Source organism: Bombina bombina, chromosome 2 (genome assembly GCF_027579735.1).
Source record: "Bombina bombina isolate aBomBom1 chromosome 2, aBomBom1.pri, whole genome shotgun sequence".
Classification (NCBI taxonomy): domain Eukaryota; kingdom Metazoa; phylum Chordata; class Amphibia; order Anura; family Bombinatoridae; genus Bombina; species Bombina bombina.
The window spans coordinates 1,006,189,518-1,006,207,056 of NC_069500.1; the positions used below are offsets into that span (position 1 = coordinate 1,006,189,518).

Here is a 17,539-nt window from a genome sequence, read left to right on the forward strand (position 1 = left end):
CGATGTGGGATATATAGCTATTTGTAGGGAGAGAGGGTATGTATTCTAAAGGTTTAAGTGAATGGAAGGATGTGCTGATCAGTGTTTGCAGCTGTCAGTTTAGGAGAATGAAAGTTGTGTGGGAGACTATATATAAATGAGGGAATTAGCTTGGGGTGGGTGGGATGAGGGAATGAGCTTGGGGTGGGTGGGATGAGGGAATGAGCTTAAGGTGGGTGAGATGAGGGGCAAGGTGAGTGGGATGAGGGGCTGGGTGGGAGGGAAACTATCTTCCAGAGGCTACCTGTTGCAGAGGGCTGTGTGGCAGCTGAAGAAAGTTGGTCTGTGAATTTTCTTTAAAGACTGTAGCAAATATACTTTAAATTCAGCTGAGGGAGAGAGATATATTAGTGTCAGATTGGCCTGCAAAAAAAGTTAAGGGATGGGGTATCTATGGACATTTGAGCTAGGGGTCATACAGGCAAAAAAACACAGGGAAAGTTCACAAATTACAGAGATAAGATATGTATCCATTGAGGGAAATAAAACCAATAAACAAGCAAAATATATGGTCCATCAATGTGCTTCAATATGCATTTAAAATAAAGAATAAAAATAATAGCCAATACATATTACAACACACACATTAGAAAATAACAGGGTAGAATATAATGAGATAACTATCTTCCAGAGGCTACCTGTTGCAGAGGGCTGTGTGGCAGATGAAGTAAGTTGGTCTGTGAATTTTCTTGAAAAACTGTGGCAAATATACTTTAAATTCAGCTGTTGCAGAGGGCTGTGTGGCAACTGAAGTAAGTTGGTCTGTGAATTTTCTTTAAAGACTGTGGCAAAAATACTTTAAATTCAGCTGTTGCAGAGGGCTGTGTGGCAACTGAAGTAAGTTGGTCTGTGAATTTTCTTTAAAGACTGTGGCAAAAATACTTTAAATTCAGCTGTTGCAGAGGGCTGTGTGACAGCTGAAGTAAGTTGGTCTGTGAATTTTCTTTAAAGACTGTGGCAAAAATACTTTAAATTCAGCTGTTGCAGAGGGCTGTGTGACAGCTGAAGTAAGTTGGTCTGTGAATTTTCTTTAAAGGGATACACACACTGAGACACTGACATACACACATACAAACACAGAGACACATAAACTCATATAGAGGCAAATACACACACATACAGAGAGACAGACATACTGACACACACAGATACAGAGTGTTTTGGGTGACAGGACACTAAATTATTACTGATGTCTCTGTACAGACATACACAGACTGACACATACACACACAGACACAAAAAGATATAAGCATAGAGACACAAAAATTCATATAGAGGCACAGGCACACAGACGCTGACACAACAGACAATGGAAAATATTACAGAAAGGCAATGCACCTTTTAATAAAGATGGGTGTTATATAACTTGAAATGACAAAACCACGAGAAACTGCACTAAGAGCTGCTGAGATCCTGCATCTCCTGAAAGTTCATTAATGACCCCATCATCTCTGAATATCCATGACAAGCCTGCACTCATCTCAGACACTCATCTCAGGCACTCATCTCAGACATACAGCAGGGTGCATTTCTGCTCTCACTTGTTGCTCTGCATGTATTATTTCTGCAGCTCTGCTTTATTTCATTTTAGCAGAGTCTGTATTCTGTTGAAATGAAATGAAGCAAGAGAGGAGATAAAGCAGCTTCACATGATCGCTGCATTTCTGGATAGCAGCAGAGAAAAGAACAAGCAATGTTGTAAAAGCCTCAGGAAATAACAAAGAAATAAATACAATATTGTACATATAGAGCGATGCCTAAAGCTAGCCCTGCCTACCAGAACTCCTCACTGTACTTACATGACATTCCCCTGCCATAATGTTTTTTCCAGTATGGCTGACAAGGTGGCAGAAGTGACAACACTCCATCTGCTAGATGTCAAAATCTGCAATGTAGTCATGTCTGCAGACATTGCAGGTTTTGACATCTAGAAGAAGATTTAGTGTTGTCACTTCTGCCACCTTGTCAGCCATACCGAAAAAAACATGACAGGGGAATGGGCAGCAGCCAGCATTTTACAGATTCTCTAAGGAGACCGTCACCGAGCTAATGTGTTTTTTTTTTGTCTGACCTTGGAGTGAGCTGTGTGACCTAGTAAGTAACCCTGTTGTTGTGTGACTTACCCCTTTCTTTGCTGCATGCTGGCTGGTCCTGCTCCTTCCCGCGCTCTCAAGCTCAACCTGCATAGTTCCTGGCTGGCTCCTCCCTCTTCCTCTCCAGTCTCCGGTCATGTGTTCCTTGTGCTGTGTAGGAACGTGACCGGCTGGCTGGAACTGGAGGAGACTAGCATAGCAGCATTGGGTATATGGGGGTTCTTCCGTCAGTCAGTGTAAAAATAAAATACACTGGCCCAAATATTCAATAAAACAATATAAAATATATATTTATATATCCGTTCACAAACTTCACACAAGCACCTGGGCTGGTGGGGAGGGGGGCAAAGAATAATGCAAAGCCACTGGTTCACTCCCATGGAGTTACCTAGGAGTCAGCACTGCTTGACTAAAATGCAAGTCTTTCAAAAGAACTGAAATAATGGGACCGTCTGCTGAGGTTTACATACAAGGTAATCAGCAAGGTAAAAAGTATATTAATATAACCATGTTGATTATGCAAACCTAGTGATGTCATGAACATAAAAATTTGGGTTCGCGAACGGCGAACGCGAACTTCCGCAAATGTTCGCGAATGGGTGAACCGAGCGAGCCGCCATAGACTTCAATAGGCAGGCAAATTTTAAAACCCACAGGGACTCTTTCTGGCCACAATAGTGATGGAAAAGTTGTTTCAAGGGGACTAACACCTGGACTGTGGCATGCCGGAGGGGGATTCATGGCAAAACTCCCATGGAAAATTACATAGTTGATGCAGAGTCTGGTTTTAATCCATAAAGGGCATAAATCACCTAACATTCCTAAATTGTTTGGAATAACGTGCTTTAAAATATCAGGTATGAAGTTGTATCGATCATGTAGTGTAAGGGTTATGCCCGCTTCACAGTGACAGACCAAACACCCGCAGCGAGTACAACATCATCATCATCACACCGTACGTCCATGTGTGTAATGCTGTCTGACTGAGACATATCCCTGTTATCTACATCCTCTGGCAATAATGGTTGCGCATCACTCATTTCTTCCAACTGATGTGTAAATAACTCCTCTGACAGATCAAGTGAAGCGGCTGTGGTGCTAGTGTTGGTGGTGGCGGCAGGCGGGCGAGTGGTAACGTGAGAGGTGCCCGAAGCTAAGCTGGAGGAGGATGGTGCGTCAAGGTTCCGAGTGGAAGCTGTAGAAGATTGGGTGTCCTGTGTTAGCCAGTCAACTATGTCCTCAGAACTTTTCGAGTTCAGGGTACGTGGCCTTGAACACTGGGCATTATTCTAGGGCCAAAAGGAATAACAGCACCATGACCACGACGGCCCCTGCAGGGTTGCCTGCCTCTGCCTGTCATTTTTTTTTCGATTAGTGGTACTATGCATGCAAGCTACTGTGACAACAGATATGAGTGGCACTGTGCACTGGCAGAAGTTGGCAGAGTAGACGCTGTAGGCCTGACACACACGCTTGCAGACAACTAACTGCTATTCAATCTATTACAGTCAAAATTGTATTTTTTTTTAATTTTTTTTTTAATGCAATTTTTATTAAGTATTAGTTCAGGATGACAATAATTAAACCTGTTACAATCGATACATCACTTAAACTGCAAGTTAACGACATAATAAACCTTCGATGCAACAAATAACATCTTTCTTTTCTTTTTTTCTAACAAAGCAGAAAAAAGAAGGTAGTAACATCTCCGAACTATAATGGAATAGATAAAGGATAAAGGGGACATGTCAGATTATATCAGCAAATATAACACAGGCTCTTGTTCCCTTAAGGGCATGACAGTTTTGTTCTTTTTTTTTTAAAGGAAGTTCTTCTATCCCTGTATCAAAGATCACAAGACTTCCTAAGTGTGAAAGGAAAGAAAAGATTGGGAAAGAAGAGAGAGAAAAAAAAAAAAAGGGGGGGGGGAAGGGTAAGTGAGGTGGAAGGTAAGGTGGAGGGTGGTGGAGGGGGAAGAGACACATGTCGGACTGCCGATGAGGCCAAAGCAGTGTGCTCGTAGGTTCAAATAGTTTTGTTCCATATTGCCTTCATCATTTCATAAATATCCAGTTTGTGTGTTTTAAGATAGTGGTATCTCTCCAGGCATAGAAGGTCAGTTACCATGAGTCTCCACTCATCTGTTGTAGGTACTGTTTGGGATTTCCAATATTTAGGGATGAGTTTTTTGGCTGCTGTGATCATAATTAGCAGCAATGGTAGCTTGCCTAGTCCTGTCAGTTTGGGCAAAGAAAGGAATAAGATAGCATTTGGGCTTGGGGAGATTTGAGTTGACAATATATCAGAGATAGCTAGAAAGGTATCTCTCCAATACTCCTCCAGTCTGGTGCAAGACCACCAGATGTGGAGAAGGGTGCCCTCCTCTCCACAACCTCTCCAGCACGTATTGTTTAGTGGGGGAAATATTTTGCGAAGGCGGGAGGGGGTTAGGTACCAGCAAGAAAGCTTCAGGTAGATCTCTTGCACCGTGGCCGACACCGAGGCCCTTTTGGATAAACAAAAGGCTCTAGACCATGTCTCCACATCAATGTCCTGTCCAAGTTCACGGCTCCAGGAGTATGTGTATGACGGGAGGGCTAATGTGTTTGGACTGTTTAGTGTTTTGTAGAGTTTGGATATTAGATGCCTAGGAGGTGTTAGTTGGATACATAGTTTTTTGAAGGTTGTAGTAGCTCTACCCAACTCCTCCCTTTGTTTATGGTGAGAAATAAAGTGTCTAAGTTGGTGATAATGCATCCAAGAGGAGAAAATCTCCCCATGAACTTCCGCAAGTGCAGTCTGTGTCTTGAAGAGGCCATTTTCTGTAGCAAACTGGATAGAGCCCACTCTAAGGTTATAAGGTTGCATGATGTGTGCATTCCGATACCTGTAGGGGAGATCTATATGTTCAGTGAGTGGAGAGAGTGGTGAGGGGATTGATGATATATGAGTAGTGGAGGCCAATATCCTATCCCACTCAGACAATATGTCTGCTGCAATATTATATTGCTGTAGTATTTTAGGTCTCTTTTGGGGTGTGGTCCAAGCCAGAGATGCAACATTATTCAATTTAAAAATTTGCCTGTCCATCTGTATCCATGCTTTATCACTGGTATTGTGTGACCACTCAGACACATGCTGTAGTGTTATAGCTTGTTTGTATGCCATTAGGTTTGGGTCCCCCAGTCCTCCCCGGTCCCCTGGTAAGTCTATGTTTTTTTTGGGTAGTCTCGGCCTAGACCCTCCCCAGACATATTGTGTAAAGGCCCCCTGGAGGTGTTTAATATACCCTGTTGGAAGAGAAATGGGTAGTGTCTGCAGTAGGTATAAAATCCTCGGGAGTACATTCATCTTTAAGACCCCTACTCTGCCGAGCCATGAAATATGCTTGTTTTTCCAGACCGAGAGGTCTCTTATTATATCGTCTTTTAGTGTATTATAGTTATATCTAAACAAGTCTTGTGAACAGGGGGTCAAATATATACCCAGATACTTCAATTTTTTCTGTACAATGGGGATAGCGTAAGAATGTCTTAAGCGTTGTATAATCTCAGAAGGAGTATTTATGTTCATGAGTTCTGATTTGGTGATATTTAATTTAAAATTTGAAACCTTGCCATAACGTTCTAATTCAGCTAGTAGTTCCGGTACAGAGGTTTCAGCTTCCGAAAGAGAAAAAAGGGCGTCATCTGCAAATAGTGCTTGTTTATGTTCTCTATCACCCACCATTATTCCCTTAATTTCTTTATTGCTTCGTATTTTTTGCGCTAACACTTCCATAGATATAACAAAAAGCAGTGGAGACAAGGGGCAACCCTGCCTGGTTCCATTGCTTATAGTAAAGAAGTCGGAGAGGGTGCCATTGATTCTAATTCTAGCATTTGGGAAAGAATATAGGGCCATAGTCATATTTAGGAACGGTTCTGGGATTAGTTGAAGGATTTTGATAGTGTTGTACCTGGCTTCACGTCTGGGTACAAAACCCACCTGATCTTTATCAATGAGCTCGGGTAGGAACCAATTTAATCTGCTGGCCAGAATCTTAGCCAACAGCTTCATATCGTTATTTATTAGTGAGATAGGTCGGAAGTTCTCTGGTTTAGAAGTTGATTTCCCATGTTTAGGAATGACAGAAATATGGGCCTCTAAAAGTGACCTGGAAATGGAGGGCTTACTGTATTTTTTTTAATGTAAACTATTGTTACACCAGATATGAGTTGCACTGGTGTGACAATGTGCCCTGGCAGGCCCTGAAATACACACGCGTGAAGGAAACTGACTGCTATTAATTCACAGTTAAATTTCTAGTTTTTTTTTTAACTCCTTAAGGACCAAGGCCATTTTTCAATTTCTTTCCCTTAAGGACCAGGGCATTTTTACATTTCTGCGGTGTTTGTGTTTAGCTGTAATTTTCCTCTTACTCATTTACTGTACCCACACATATTATATACCGTTTTTCTTGCCACTAAATGGACTTTCTAAAGATACCATTATTTTCATCATATCTTATAATTTATTATTAAAAATATTATAAAATATGAGGAAAAATGCAAAAAAACACACTTTTTCTAACTTTGACCCGCAAAATCTGTTACACATCTACAACCACCAAAAAACAACCATGCTAAATAGTTTCTAAATATTGTCCTAAGTTTAGAAATACCCAATGTTAACATGTTCTTTGCTTTTTTTGCAAGTTATAGGGAAATAAATACAAGAAGCACTTTGCTATTTCAAAACCACTTTTTTTCAAAATGAGCGCTAGTTACATTGCAACCCTGATATCTGTCAGGAATACCTGAATATCCCTTGACATGTATATATTTTTTTAGAAGACATCCCAAAGTATTGATCTAGGCCCATTTTAGTATATTTCATGCCACCATTTCACCGCCAAATGCGATCAAATAAAAATTTTTTTTCACTTTTTCACAAACTTTAGGTTTCTCACAGAAATTATTTACAAACAACTTATGCAATTATGGCATAAATGGTTGTAAATGCTTCTCTGGGATCCCCTTTGTTCAGAAATAGCAGACTTATATGGCTTTGGCGTTGTTTTTTGGAAAATTAGAAGGCTGCTAAATGCCCCTGCGCACCACATGTGTTTTATGCCCAGCAGTGAAGTGGTTAATTAGGGAACATGTAGGGAGCTTGTAGAGTTAATTTTAGCTTAAGTGTAGTGTAGTAGACAACCCAAAGTATTGATCTAGGCCCATTTTGGTATATTTAATTCCACCATTTCACCGCCAAATGCGATCAAATTTAAAAAAAAACTTACATTTTTTTGCAATTTTTGGTTTCTCACTGAAATTATTTACAAACAGCTTGTGCAATTATGGCACAAATGGTTGTAAATGCTTCTCTGGGATCCCCTTTGTTCAGAAATAGCAGACATATATGACTTTGGCTTTGCTTTCTGGTAATTAGAAGGCTGCTAATTGCTGCTGCGCATCACACGTGTATTATGGCTAGCAGTGAAGGGGTTAATTAGGTAGTTTGTAGGGAGCTTGCAGGGTTAATTTTAGCTTTAGTGTAAAGATCAGCCTCCCACCTGACACATCAGACCCCCTGATCCCTCCCAAACAGCTCCCTTCCCTCCCCCACGCCACAATTGTCCCCGCCATCTTAAGTACTGGCAGAAAATCTGCCAGTACTAAAATAAAAGGTTTTTTAAAAAAATTTCATTTTTTTAGCATATTTACACATGCTGTGGTGTAGCATCCCCCCTTAGCCCCCAACCTCCCTGATCCCCCTCAAAACAGCTCTCTAACCCTCCCCATCTGCCTTATTGGCGGCCATCTTGGGTACTGGCAGCTGTCTGCTATTATTTCACAGTTGAAAAAGTGTTGCTTTTTAAATGTACACTACTGTTACACCAGATATGAGTGGTGGCACTGGGCAAGTGAGCACAGTATACGCTGTGAGCCTGACACACACGCTGGCAGGCAGGCAACTGCAATTAGATTACACAGGAAAAAAAAAAAAGCAGACTGATGTTCTAGCCCTAAAAAGGGCTTTTTGGGGTGCTGTCCTTACAGCAGAGATCAGATGAGTCCTTCAGGACTGTAGTGGACACTGAATACACTAGCCTAGCTATCAATTTCCCTATTAAATCAGCAGCAGCTACACTGTCCCTCCTCTCACTAAGAATACAGCTTCCGAATGAATCTAAAATGGATGCTGTCCAGGAGGTGGGAGGGTCTGGGAGGGAGGGTCTGCCGCTGATTGGCTGTAATATGTCTGCTGACTGTGAGGTAGAGGGTCAAAGTTTACTCAATGATGATGAATAGGGGGCGGACCGAACATTGCATATGTTCGCCAGGAACTATTCGCCGGCGAACTATTCGCGACATCATCACTACTTGGGGAATGTGTAGTGTATTTTTTTAAACAATACAAATTCTGGAGTAGACAGTCCCTTTAAGTTCTTTAAGATTTCTATATGGTATGATGAAATTTCAGCAAGCACTACACATGTCTATTTCTGCAGAAATGTTTGCAATTGTCTCTATTTATGATGACTAACGCCTAGATTACGAGTTTTTGTCGGTAAGGCTGTGCGGGGCTAACAAGCCTTTTTTTCTTACCGCTCACTTAAATGGACACTAAACCTCAAAATTTGCTTTCATGATTCAAGTAGAGAATACAATTTTAAACAATATTCCAATTTACTTCTATTATCTAGTTTGCTTCATTATTTAGCTATCCTTTGTTGAAGAAATTGCAATGCAAATGGGTGAGCCAATCATACGAGGCATCTATGTACATTAACCAATCAGCAGCTACTGAGCATATCTAGATATGCTTTAAGCACAGTATATCAAGAGAATAAAGCAAATTAGATAATAGAAGTAAATTAGTAAGTTGTTTAAAATGTCATGCTCTTTCTAAATCATAAAAAAAATTGTAGGTTTCATGTCCCTTTAAGCCAACGCTGGTATTACAGGTTTTCTTCAAGCCGGCGTTAGCCTCAGAAAAGTGAGCGTTGAGTAAAATTTAGCTCCACATCACACTGCAATACCAGCGCTGCTTACGGTAGTGGTGAGCTGGCTAAATGTACTTGTCCACGATTTCCCCATAGGAAACAATGGGGTTGACTTGGCTGAAAAAAAAACTAACACCTGCAAAAAAGCAGCGTTTAGCTCCTAATGGGAAAATGAAATTTATGTCTGCACCTAACACCCTAACATGAACCCCGAGTCTAAACACCCCTAATCTTACACTTATTAACCCCTAATCTGCCGCCCCGCTATCGCTGACACCTACATTATAATTATTAACCCCTAATCTGCCGCTCCGGACAACGCCGCCACCTACATTATACTTATGAACCCCTAATCTACTGCCCCAACATCGCCGACACCTACATTATAGTTATTAACCCCTAATCTGCCCCCCCAACGTCGCTGCAACTATGTTAAATTTATTAACCCCTAATCTTCTGCTGCCAACGTCGCCGTCACTATAATAAATTTATTAACCCCTAAACCTAAGTCTAACCCTAACCCCCCTAACTTAAATATAAGTTAAATACATCTAAATAAATTTACTACATTGTATCTAGCTTTGGTTTTATTTTTATTTTACAGGCAACTTTGTATTTATTTTAACTAGGTACAATAGTTATTAAATAGTTATTAACTATTTAATAACTTCCTAGTTAAAATAAGTACAAAAGTACCTGTAAAATAAACCCTAACCTAAGTTACAATTACACCTAACACTACACTATAATTAAACTAATCACCTAAACTACCTACAATTAATTACAATTAAATTAAATAAACTAAATTACGAAAACAAACAAACACTAAATTACAGAAAATAAAAAAAGAATTACAAGAATATTAAATTAATTACACCTAATCTAATCCCCCTAATAAAATAAAAAAGCCCCCCAAGATAATAAAATTCCCTACCCTATACTAAATTACAAATAGCCCTTAAAAGGGCCTTTTGCGGGGCATTGCCCCAAAGTAATCAGCACTATCACCTGTAAAAAAAAATACAATACCCCCCCAACATTAAAACCCACCTCCCACACACCCAACCCTACTCTAAAACCCACCCAATCGCCCCTTAAAAAAACCTAACACTACTCTTTGAAGACCCTTTCCTGCCTGACTCATAATACCAGCAGGCATAAAAAAAGCAGCGTTGGCCCCCTCAACGCTGCTTTTTAAGGCTAACGCAAGACTCGTAATCTAGGTGTAAATTTGTAATTTCCAGAGATTATTAACATTCAGTTTTATGAAAATATCCTTTATTTCTGTTTTGGTTGCATTTTAGACCATATGTGTGTAATTTTGCTTGATTTATGATGATATCTATAAGCTCTGTCCATTAGAGCCCTTCTATTTTTATTTATTTAATTTTAAAAACTGCACAATTAACAGTAATACTACAATTGCACATTTTAATTCAATAGGTTTTAATAGAAGTTTAGATACATTTTGAGAGTTCTAGTGAACTGCTTGTGCAATGTCGCCCCCTGCCTGCTGGCTCGCACGGAAACAGGGGCATTTGGCCCTTAATACAGGGAGTGCAGAATTATTAGGCAAATGAGTATTTTGACCACATCATCCTCTTTATGCATGTTGTCTTACTCCAAGCTGTATAGGCTCGAAAGCCTACTACCAATTAAGCATATTAGGTGATGTGCATCTCTGTAATGAGAAGGGGTGTGGTCTAATGACATCAACACCCTATATCAGGTGTGCATAATTATTAGGCAACTTCCTTTCCTTTGGCAAAATGGGTCAAAAGAAAGACTTGACAGGCTCAGAAAAGTCAAAAATAGTGAGATATCTTGCAGAGGGATGCAGCACTCTTAAAATTGCAAAGCTTCTGAAGCGTGATCATCGAACAATCAAGCGTTTCATTCAAAATAGTCAACAGGGTCGCAAGAAGCGTGTGGAAAAACCAAGGCGCAAAATAACTGCCCATGAACTGAGAAAAGTCAAGCGTGCAGCTGCCAAGATGCCACTTGCCACCAGTTTGGCCATATTTCAGAGCTGCAACATCACTGCAGTGCCCAAAAGCACAAGGTGTGCAATACTCAGAGACATGGCCAAGGTAAGAAAGGCTGAAAGACGACCACCACTGAACAAGACACACAAGCTGAAACGTCAAGACTGGGCCAAGAAATATCTCAAGACTTATTTTTCTAAGGTTTTATGGACTGATGAAATGAGAGTGAGTCTTGATGGGCCAGATGAATGGGCCCGTGGCTGGATTGGTAAAGGGCAGAGAGCTCCAGTCCGACTCAGACGCCAGCAAGGTGGAGGTGGAGTACTGGTTTGGGCTGGTATCATCAAAGATGAGCTTGTGGGGCATTTTCGGGTTGAGGATGGAGTCAAGCTCAACTCCCAGTCCTACTGCCAGTTTCTGGAAGACACCTTCTTCAAGCAGTGGTACAGGAAGAAGTCTGCATCCTTCAAGAAAAACATGATTTTCATGCAGGACAATGCTCCATCACACGCGTCCAAGTACTCCACAGCGTGGCTGGCAAGAAAGGGTATAAAAGAAGAAAATCTAATGACATGGCCTCCTTGTTCACCTGATCTGAACCCCATTGAGAACCTGTGGTCCATCATCAAATGTGAGATTTACAAGGAGGGAAAACAGTACACGTCTCTGAACAGTGTCTGGGAGGCTGTGGTTGCTGCTGCACGCAATGTTGATGGTGAACAGATTAAAACACTGACAGAATCCATGGATGGCAGGCTTTTGAGTGTCCTTGCAAGGAAAGGTGGATATATTGGTCACTGATTTGTTTTTGTTTTGTTTTTGAATGTCAGAAATGTATATTTGTGAATGTTGAGATGTTATATTGGTTTCACTGGTAAAAATAAATAATTGAAATGGGTATATATTTGTTTTTTGTTAAGTTGCCTAATAATTATGCACAGTAATAGTCACCTGCACACACAGATATCCCCCTAAAATAGCTATAACTAAAAACAAACTAAAAACTACTTCCAAAACTATTCAGCTTTGATATTAATGAGTTTTTTGGGTTCATTGAGAACATGGTTGTTGTTCAATAATAAAATTAATCCTCAAAAATACAACTTGCCTAATAATTCTGCACTCCCTGTAAATCGACCCCAATCACTGTTTCTTTCTACTAATATAATGATTTTTATGAGACCAGTCATAAATAGTAATTGCTGATAAAGCGTGTGTGTGTGTGTCTATACAGTATGCAAATATGTATTATATGTATTTCTCCCTTTCTCTCTCTATTTCTCTTTCTCTCTCTCTCTCATATGCACATACGGTGGGAAAATAGTATGTGTCTTTAAATCTGGATTGATGTTCATCTAAATTACAATATTCAACAAACACAGGGCTAGATGAAAGTGATAATGTGTGCTGGTATTACAAGATAGCCACAATGCGAACATGAGTTTGCGTTTGCATAGCTAGGAAGCATTGCGCTCATGAGAGAGCTCTTCCATAGGCTCCTGAGGGAGCCTTGTTCTGATGCCATCAGAGACGGCATTAGAACTTCTGCAGCGATGGCAGCAAATATGAATATATATGTATATAACTATATACATATATATTTATGTGTTAAAATGTGTATATTCACATATTAACACATAAATATGTATGTATATAAGCATATACATATGTATTTACTGGGAATACACAGTTCCCATAGACAGCAAGGGAAAGGCTCTTTTCAGTGCCATTTTTTTTTCTAACAACCCTGCAACTTTAACCCCAAAATACTGCCTAGTGCAGTACTTTTATTAAAAAATAAAGGTGCTGAATTTGCTTTATTTTTTAATAAACTACACTAGACAGTATTTTTAGGACATTTGGGGCAGATTTATAAAACGTACCAGATTTACCATTCTGGTTAACTTTATAAGTGCAAATTGCTACCGCAAGCATGAAGTAGCAATAACCAGCCACTTGTAATGGCTGGTTAATTATTGCACTCCCACAAAGGAGCAAATTTGCCCATTTGTGGGAGTGCAATAAATCCCTGGGCTAATGACTTCAACAAAAGATTATAATTGTTTGTGTGTTTTGCTTAAGAACATTGTGTTTGTCTATACTTGTGACTTTGATATGACATTTTATGACCAATTCATTCAGAAAACCAACAGATTCCAAAGGATTTACATGCTTTTTTTGTCCCTGTATATAAGGAAATATTTTCTCATGTCTCCATTGTTTCATACTGTCTGTACCTGTATTGTAAACCACTCAGTGTGCGACCATCTCCCTAAAGCTCTGATTCCGCCCCCTCTCATATTTATGTCTATGAAATGTTTAAATACATCACATTTTTGTAAGTTGTTATTCTATACACTATATTTTTCATATTAAGAAATATTATATTTCACTTAAAAAAAAAACAAAAAACAATATTTGCTGCTATGATAGATGATCTGTTATCCTTTTAAATTTCTTGTCTGTGATTTCAGATTACTCCCTATTCATATTTTCACTGTTAAAAATATCTCTTTCTTTCTCTCTCTCTCTCTCTCTCTCTCTCTCTCTCTCTCTCTCTCTCTCTCAAGCAGCAGATGCTGCAATCTACCCCCGTAGTTTCCAGAAACAGGAGTTAAGAAGCAGCGGTCGTAAGACGGACGGCAATCATCCCAATCCAATACGATGGGGATGATTGACACCTCCTGCTAGCGGCCAGGGGGTGTCAATCATCCCCATTGTATTTGATTGGGATGATTGCAGTCTGCTGCCTCAAAGGTGGCGGATGAGTTAAGGAGCGGCTATGCACATGTATCCAAGAAAGCTGATCTGTTATCCTATTAAATTTCTTGTCTGTGATTCCAAAGATTACTCCCTATTCATATTTTCACTGTTGAAATCTCTCTCTCGTGAACTATAGTTCAGCGCTATACATCATGGGCCAGATTACAAGAGGATTGCTAATTAGAGCTTCACTAGAGTGCTAACTGCACTAGCGATAAACCTTTTGCGCGAGTCGAATTGCGCTGGTATTACAAATTAAAAGTTAAAACGTATCGCTCCAGTGCTAACCCGACTCACGCAAACAGGTTTACCATCAGCGCAGTTACACTATCGCACATGCTATAACCTACTGCCCCATAGAAGTCAATGGAGCAAAAAAGGAAGGAAAAAATAACTTCCTACTCACGTGCTAACCAATTCACCATAAGCCCGTACTGTAATAACCCCTAAACCACCAAAACAGCCCACCACAAAGTCTCCACTACAATATTAACTCCTAATCTGCTACGCACCCACATAGCAAAGTCTAAATTACACTATTAACCCCTAATACACAACACCCCCGCATAGCAAACTAAACATCTACACTATTAACCCCTAAACTGCCAACCCCCCACCGCAAAGTAAAATACTAACATCTAAACCCCCTAACCTAACACACCCCAACTTGGCTTATTTTTATCTTGACAAGCCTTTTACCTTTTTGTCCACTTTGTTTGCTTTTAGACAAGCCAATAAAAGCTAAGTTTTATTTTTTATACCACTTGCGAATTGCTGGAATCTTCTTTTTTTCTGTACTGCTGACAAGCCAGACTATCCAACTGATTGCATTGTATGGACAGCTAAAACAAACTAGTATTGTCTCCTCCCTAAAGAGTACTAACTGCCCTTTTCTATATGGATTTGGGGTCAATAGAGTTGTCCAAGTGTGTGGAAAAGATTGAGGGATGATTTTTAAACCATTTGTATGTTCATCTCATTTGTTTATCATTACACCCCCATACTTAATCCAAAATAAACTACCACTACCATTACCAAAAATAAACTAACCACTCTTTAAAATTAAAAACTTATCTGTGAAATAAAAAAAAAGTTTAGACTTTGCGATGTGGGGGGTGTGGCGGATAAGGGGTTAATAGTGTAGTTTAGACTTTACACTATTAACCCCTAATCCACCACACCCCCACATTGCAAAGAGTTAGTTTGGGAAGAGGGTGGCAGTTTAGAGTTTTGTAGTTTAGTGCCGCTGTTTCATATAGACAAACTCTTTATGCGACCTAAATTGCATAACAAATTTGAGTGGTAAATGTGATTGCGTTTGTGCGATCGCATTTACTTTCAATTTGTAGTACGAGTGCATATTAGTACTCTCTCGATCGAGTTTACGCTCCTAGCGCTAATGATAGCGCTCCACTTGTAATCTAGCCCTATATTTGCGTGTGATTTAAAAGATATTCTTTGTGCCACATATTTTTGTTTGATTTTGATGTTTATTATTAAAACAAATTCAAACCTAATGGGTGTTGCTAAATTTTAAAACAAAGACTCTAATTTGTTTTGTTCCCAAACACTGTCTCATAAGTAAAATGTCTGCAGTCCCATGTATTGTTCCCAATTATATAGTATATATGTAACATGCGGACCATTATAAATTATACATTTCAGTGTTGAGGGATCAGTTACACAACCTTACAACACTCACAAGTGTAGCTCCAACCTGTTATCAGGTTAGAAGTGGAAATAATTTGTAATCTTCTCTGACATAATTTGATTGTAAAACAGGTTGACCCTTAGAATACTAATCAATTGTTTTACTATTATATACAACAATGTTTAAAAGTATAATGTTTGTCAGTCTGCTTACTGTAACAATGTTTGCATGTGTGTGATATTCCACTTGTGTTTTATTTTATATTCCCTCCTATGAAAAAACAAAGCATTATTTCTACATTAGGTTAAAAAATAATCCAATTTTGATATATATTTATTTTTCATATGATGTCTCTCGCATCCTCTAACTGACCTGAGAAATAAATATAAACCATATATTAATGAACTAATTATAAAACATAAAAACACCATGAATTCATAGTGGACCTATATCAATTGTGCTTGTTGTTAAATGAAATGTTTTAAGGTTAAGGTTTTTGGTGTAGTACTCAGGAAACAATTAACAATTGATAATCAGCTCAGATAACTAACCTGATATGTTTTTTTTTCTTCTAAGCATATTCCCACAGTGTCAAGGGCTCAATAAGGCCAAAGTGTAAGCTATACCCAACAAAACAAAGGTAGGTGATTGAACATACAGTACATCTCAGAAATCTACTGTTTCACTTTCTTTAAATTTAAGATATATCAAACTACATATATAGTTTTGTAATATATAACAACTTCATATGTCTGTAGTTTATTGATTTTATTAAGACGTTAGTTAAAAAAAAACAACAACACGTTATTGGCCTTTCATATACTGCATATTCAACAAATTATGGGGTTGAGCAAAAATTTTTAGAAAAGCTTTTCTAATGAATTTTCTACAAATTTGACCTTTAATCTATGGAATTTCTTTTTTGCAGATACATAATTTGATATACTTTTTTAAGGATTGTGACAAACACCTATATACTATTACTAATGCTTTTTTGCTTATATAAAGCTTTTTGTGTTCTGAAAAAACAAAACAAAACATTTTTTACAATGCACAGGAAAAGAGATGTATAGCAAAATTTCCTTTTGAAATTTTAGTAGTAAATAGATCATACTCATATTAGACAAAGTTAATCAGTGGAGTCCCCCAGGGATCAGTACTGGGCCCGTTCCTTTTTTTTAAAACTTTTATTCATGACCAATAAAGGGTACAAAGTTACAAATTGCATCATCCGCTCACCTCGCAGGGTGAGCTAGAAAGGCAGATATAACAATACAATAAGCCGCAATTTCATACATTAACCTGTGTGACGAACACCTATATACTATTACTAATGCTTTTTTGCTTATATAAAGCTTTTTGTGTTCTGAAAAAACAAAACAAAACATTTTTTACAATGCACAGGAAAAGAGATGTATAGCAAAATTTCCTTTTGAAATTTTAGTAGTAAATAGATCATACTCATATTGGACAAAGGTAATCAGTGGAGTCCCCCAGGGATCAGTACTTCGCCCCGTTCTTTTTTATTTAAAACTTTTATTCATGACCAATAAAGGGTACAAAGTTACAAATTGCATCATCCGCCCCCCTCGCAGGGTGAGCTAGAAAGGCAGATATAACAATACAATAAGCCGCAATTTCATACATTAACCTACATGTAGCTTTGATAATTTTCAGTCGATCAGCAGGTGTTCTAATAGATATGGGTTTGTACCACAATATTGGGGTTTTTAATATTATTAAACTTAACATAAAATACCAACACACAAATCAAACAAACAAACAAATAAACAAACTAAACAAACAAACAAGACGGACCCAGTCCTATCAAGAGTAGTACTGCGAGACTTAGCATGAGTAACAGTCTGCCTGAGCAGTGCCCAAATCTATGTCCACAGAAAGTTTTCGAAAGGTATAAGTCAGGATGGGGTGCTGAGAGGTTTTCCTATGCAACTGAGCCACATAATATAATGATGAAATCTATGCTATCAGTATGATGCATTGGTTGAAACATTAGAAT

General features: G+C 38.8%; 1 long non-coding RNA gene across 1 annotated transcript in view; it reads left to right on the plus strand.

The window, feature by feature from the left end:
- Positions 1–17,539, plus strand: part of LOC128648150 (uncharacterized) — a 358,558-nt gene that overhangs the window by 187,553 nt on the left and 153,466 nt on the right. The window contains exon 2 of the long non-coding RNA XR_008400520.1: positions 16,096–16,159. This is a non-coding gene — a long non-coding RNA (uncharacterized LOC128648150). The remainder of the gene's footprint in view (positions 1–16,095; positions 16,160–17,539) is intronic.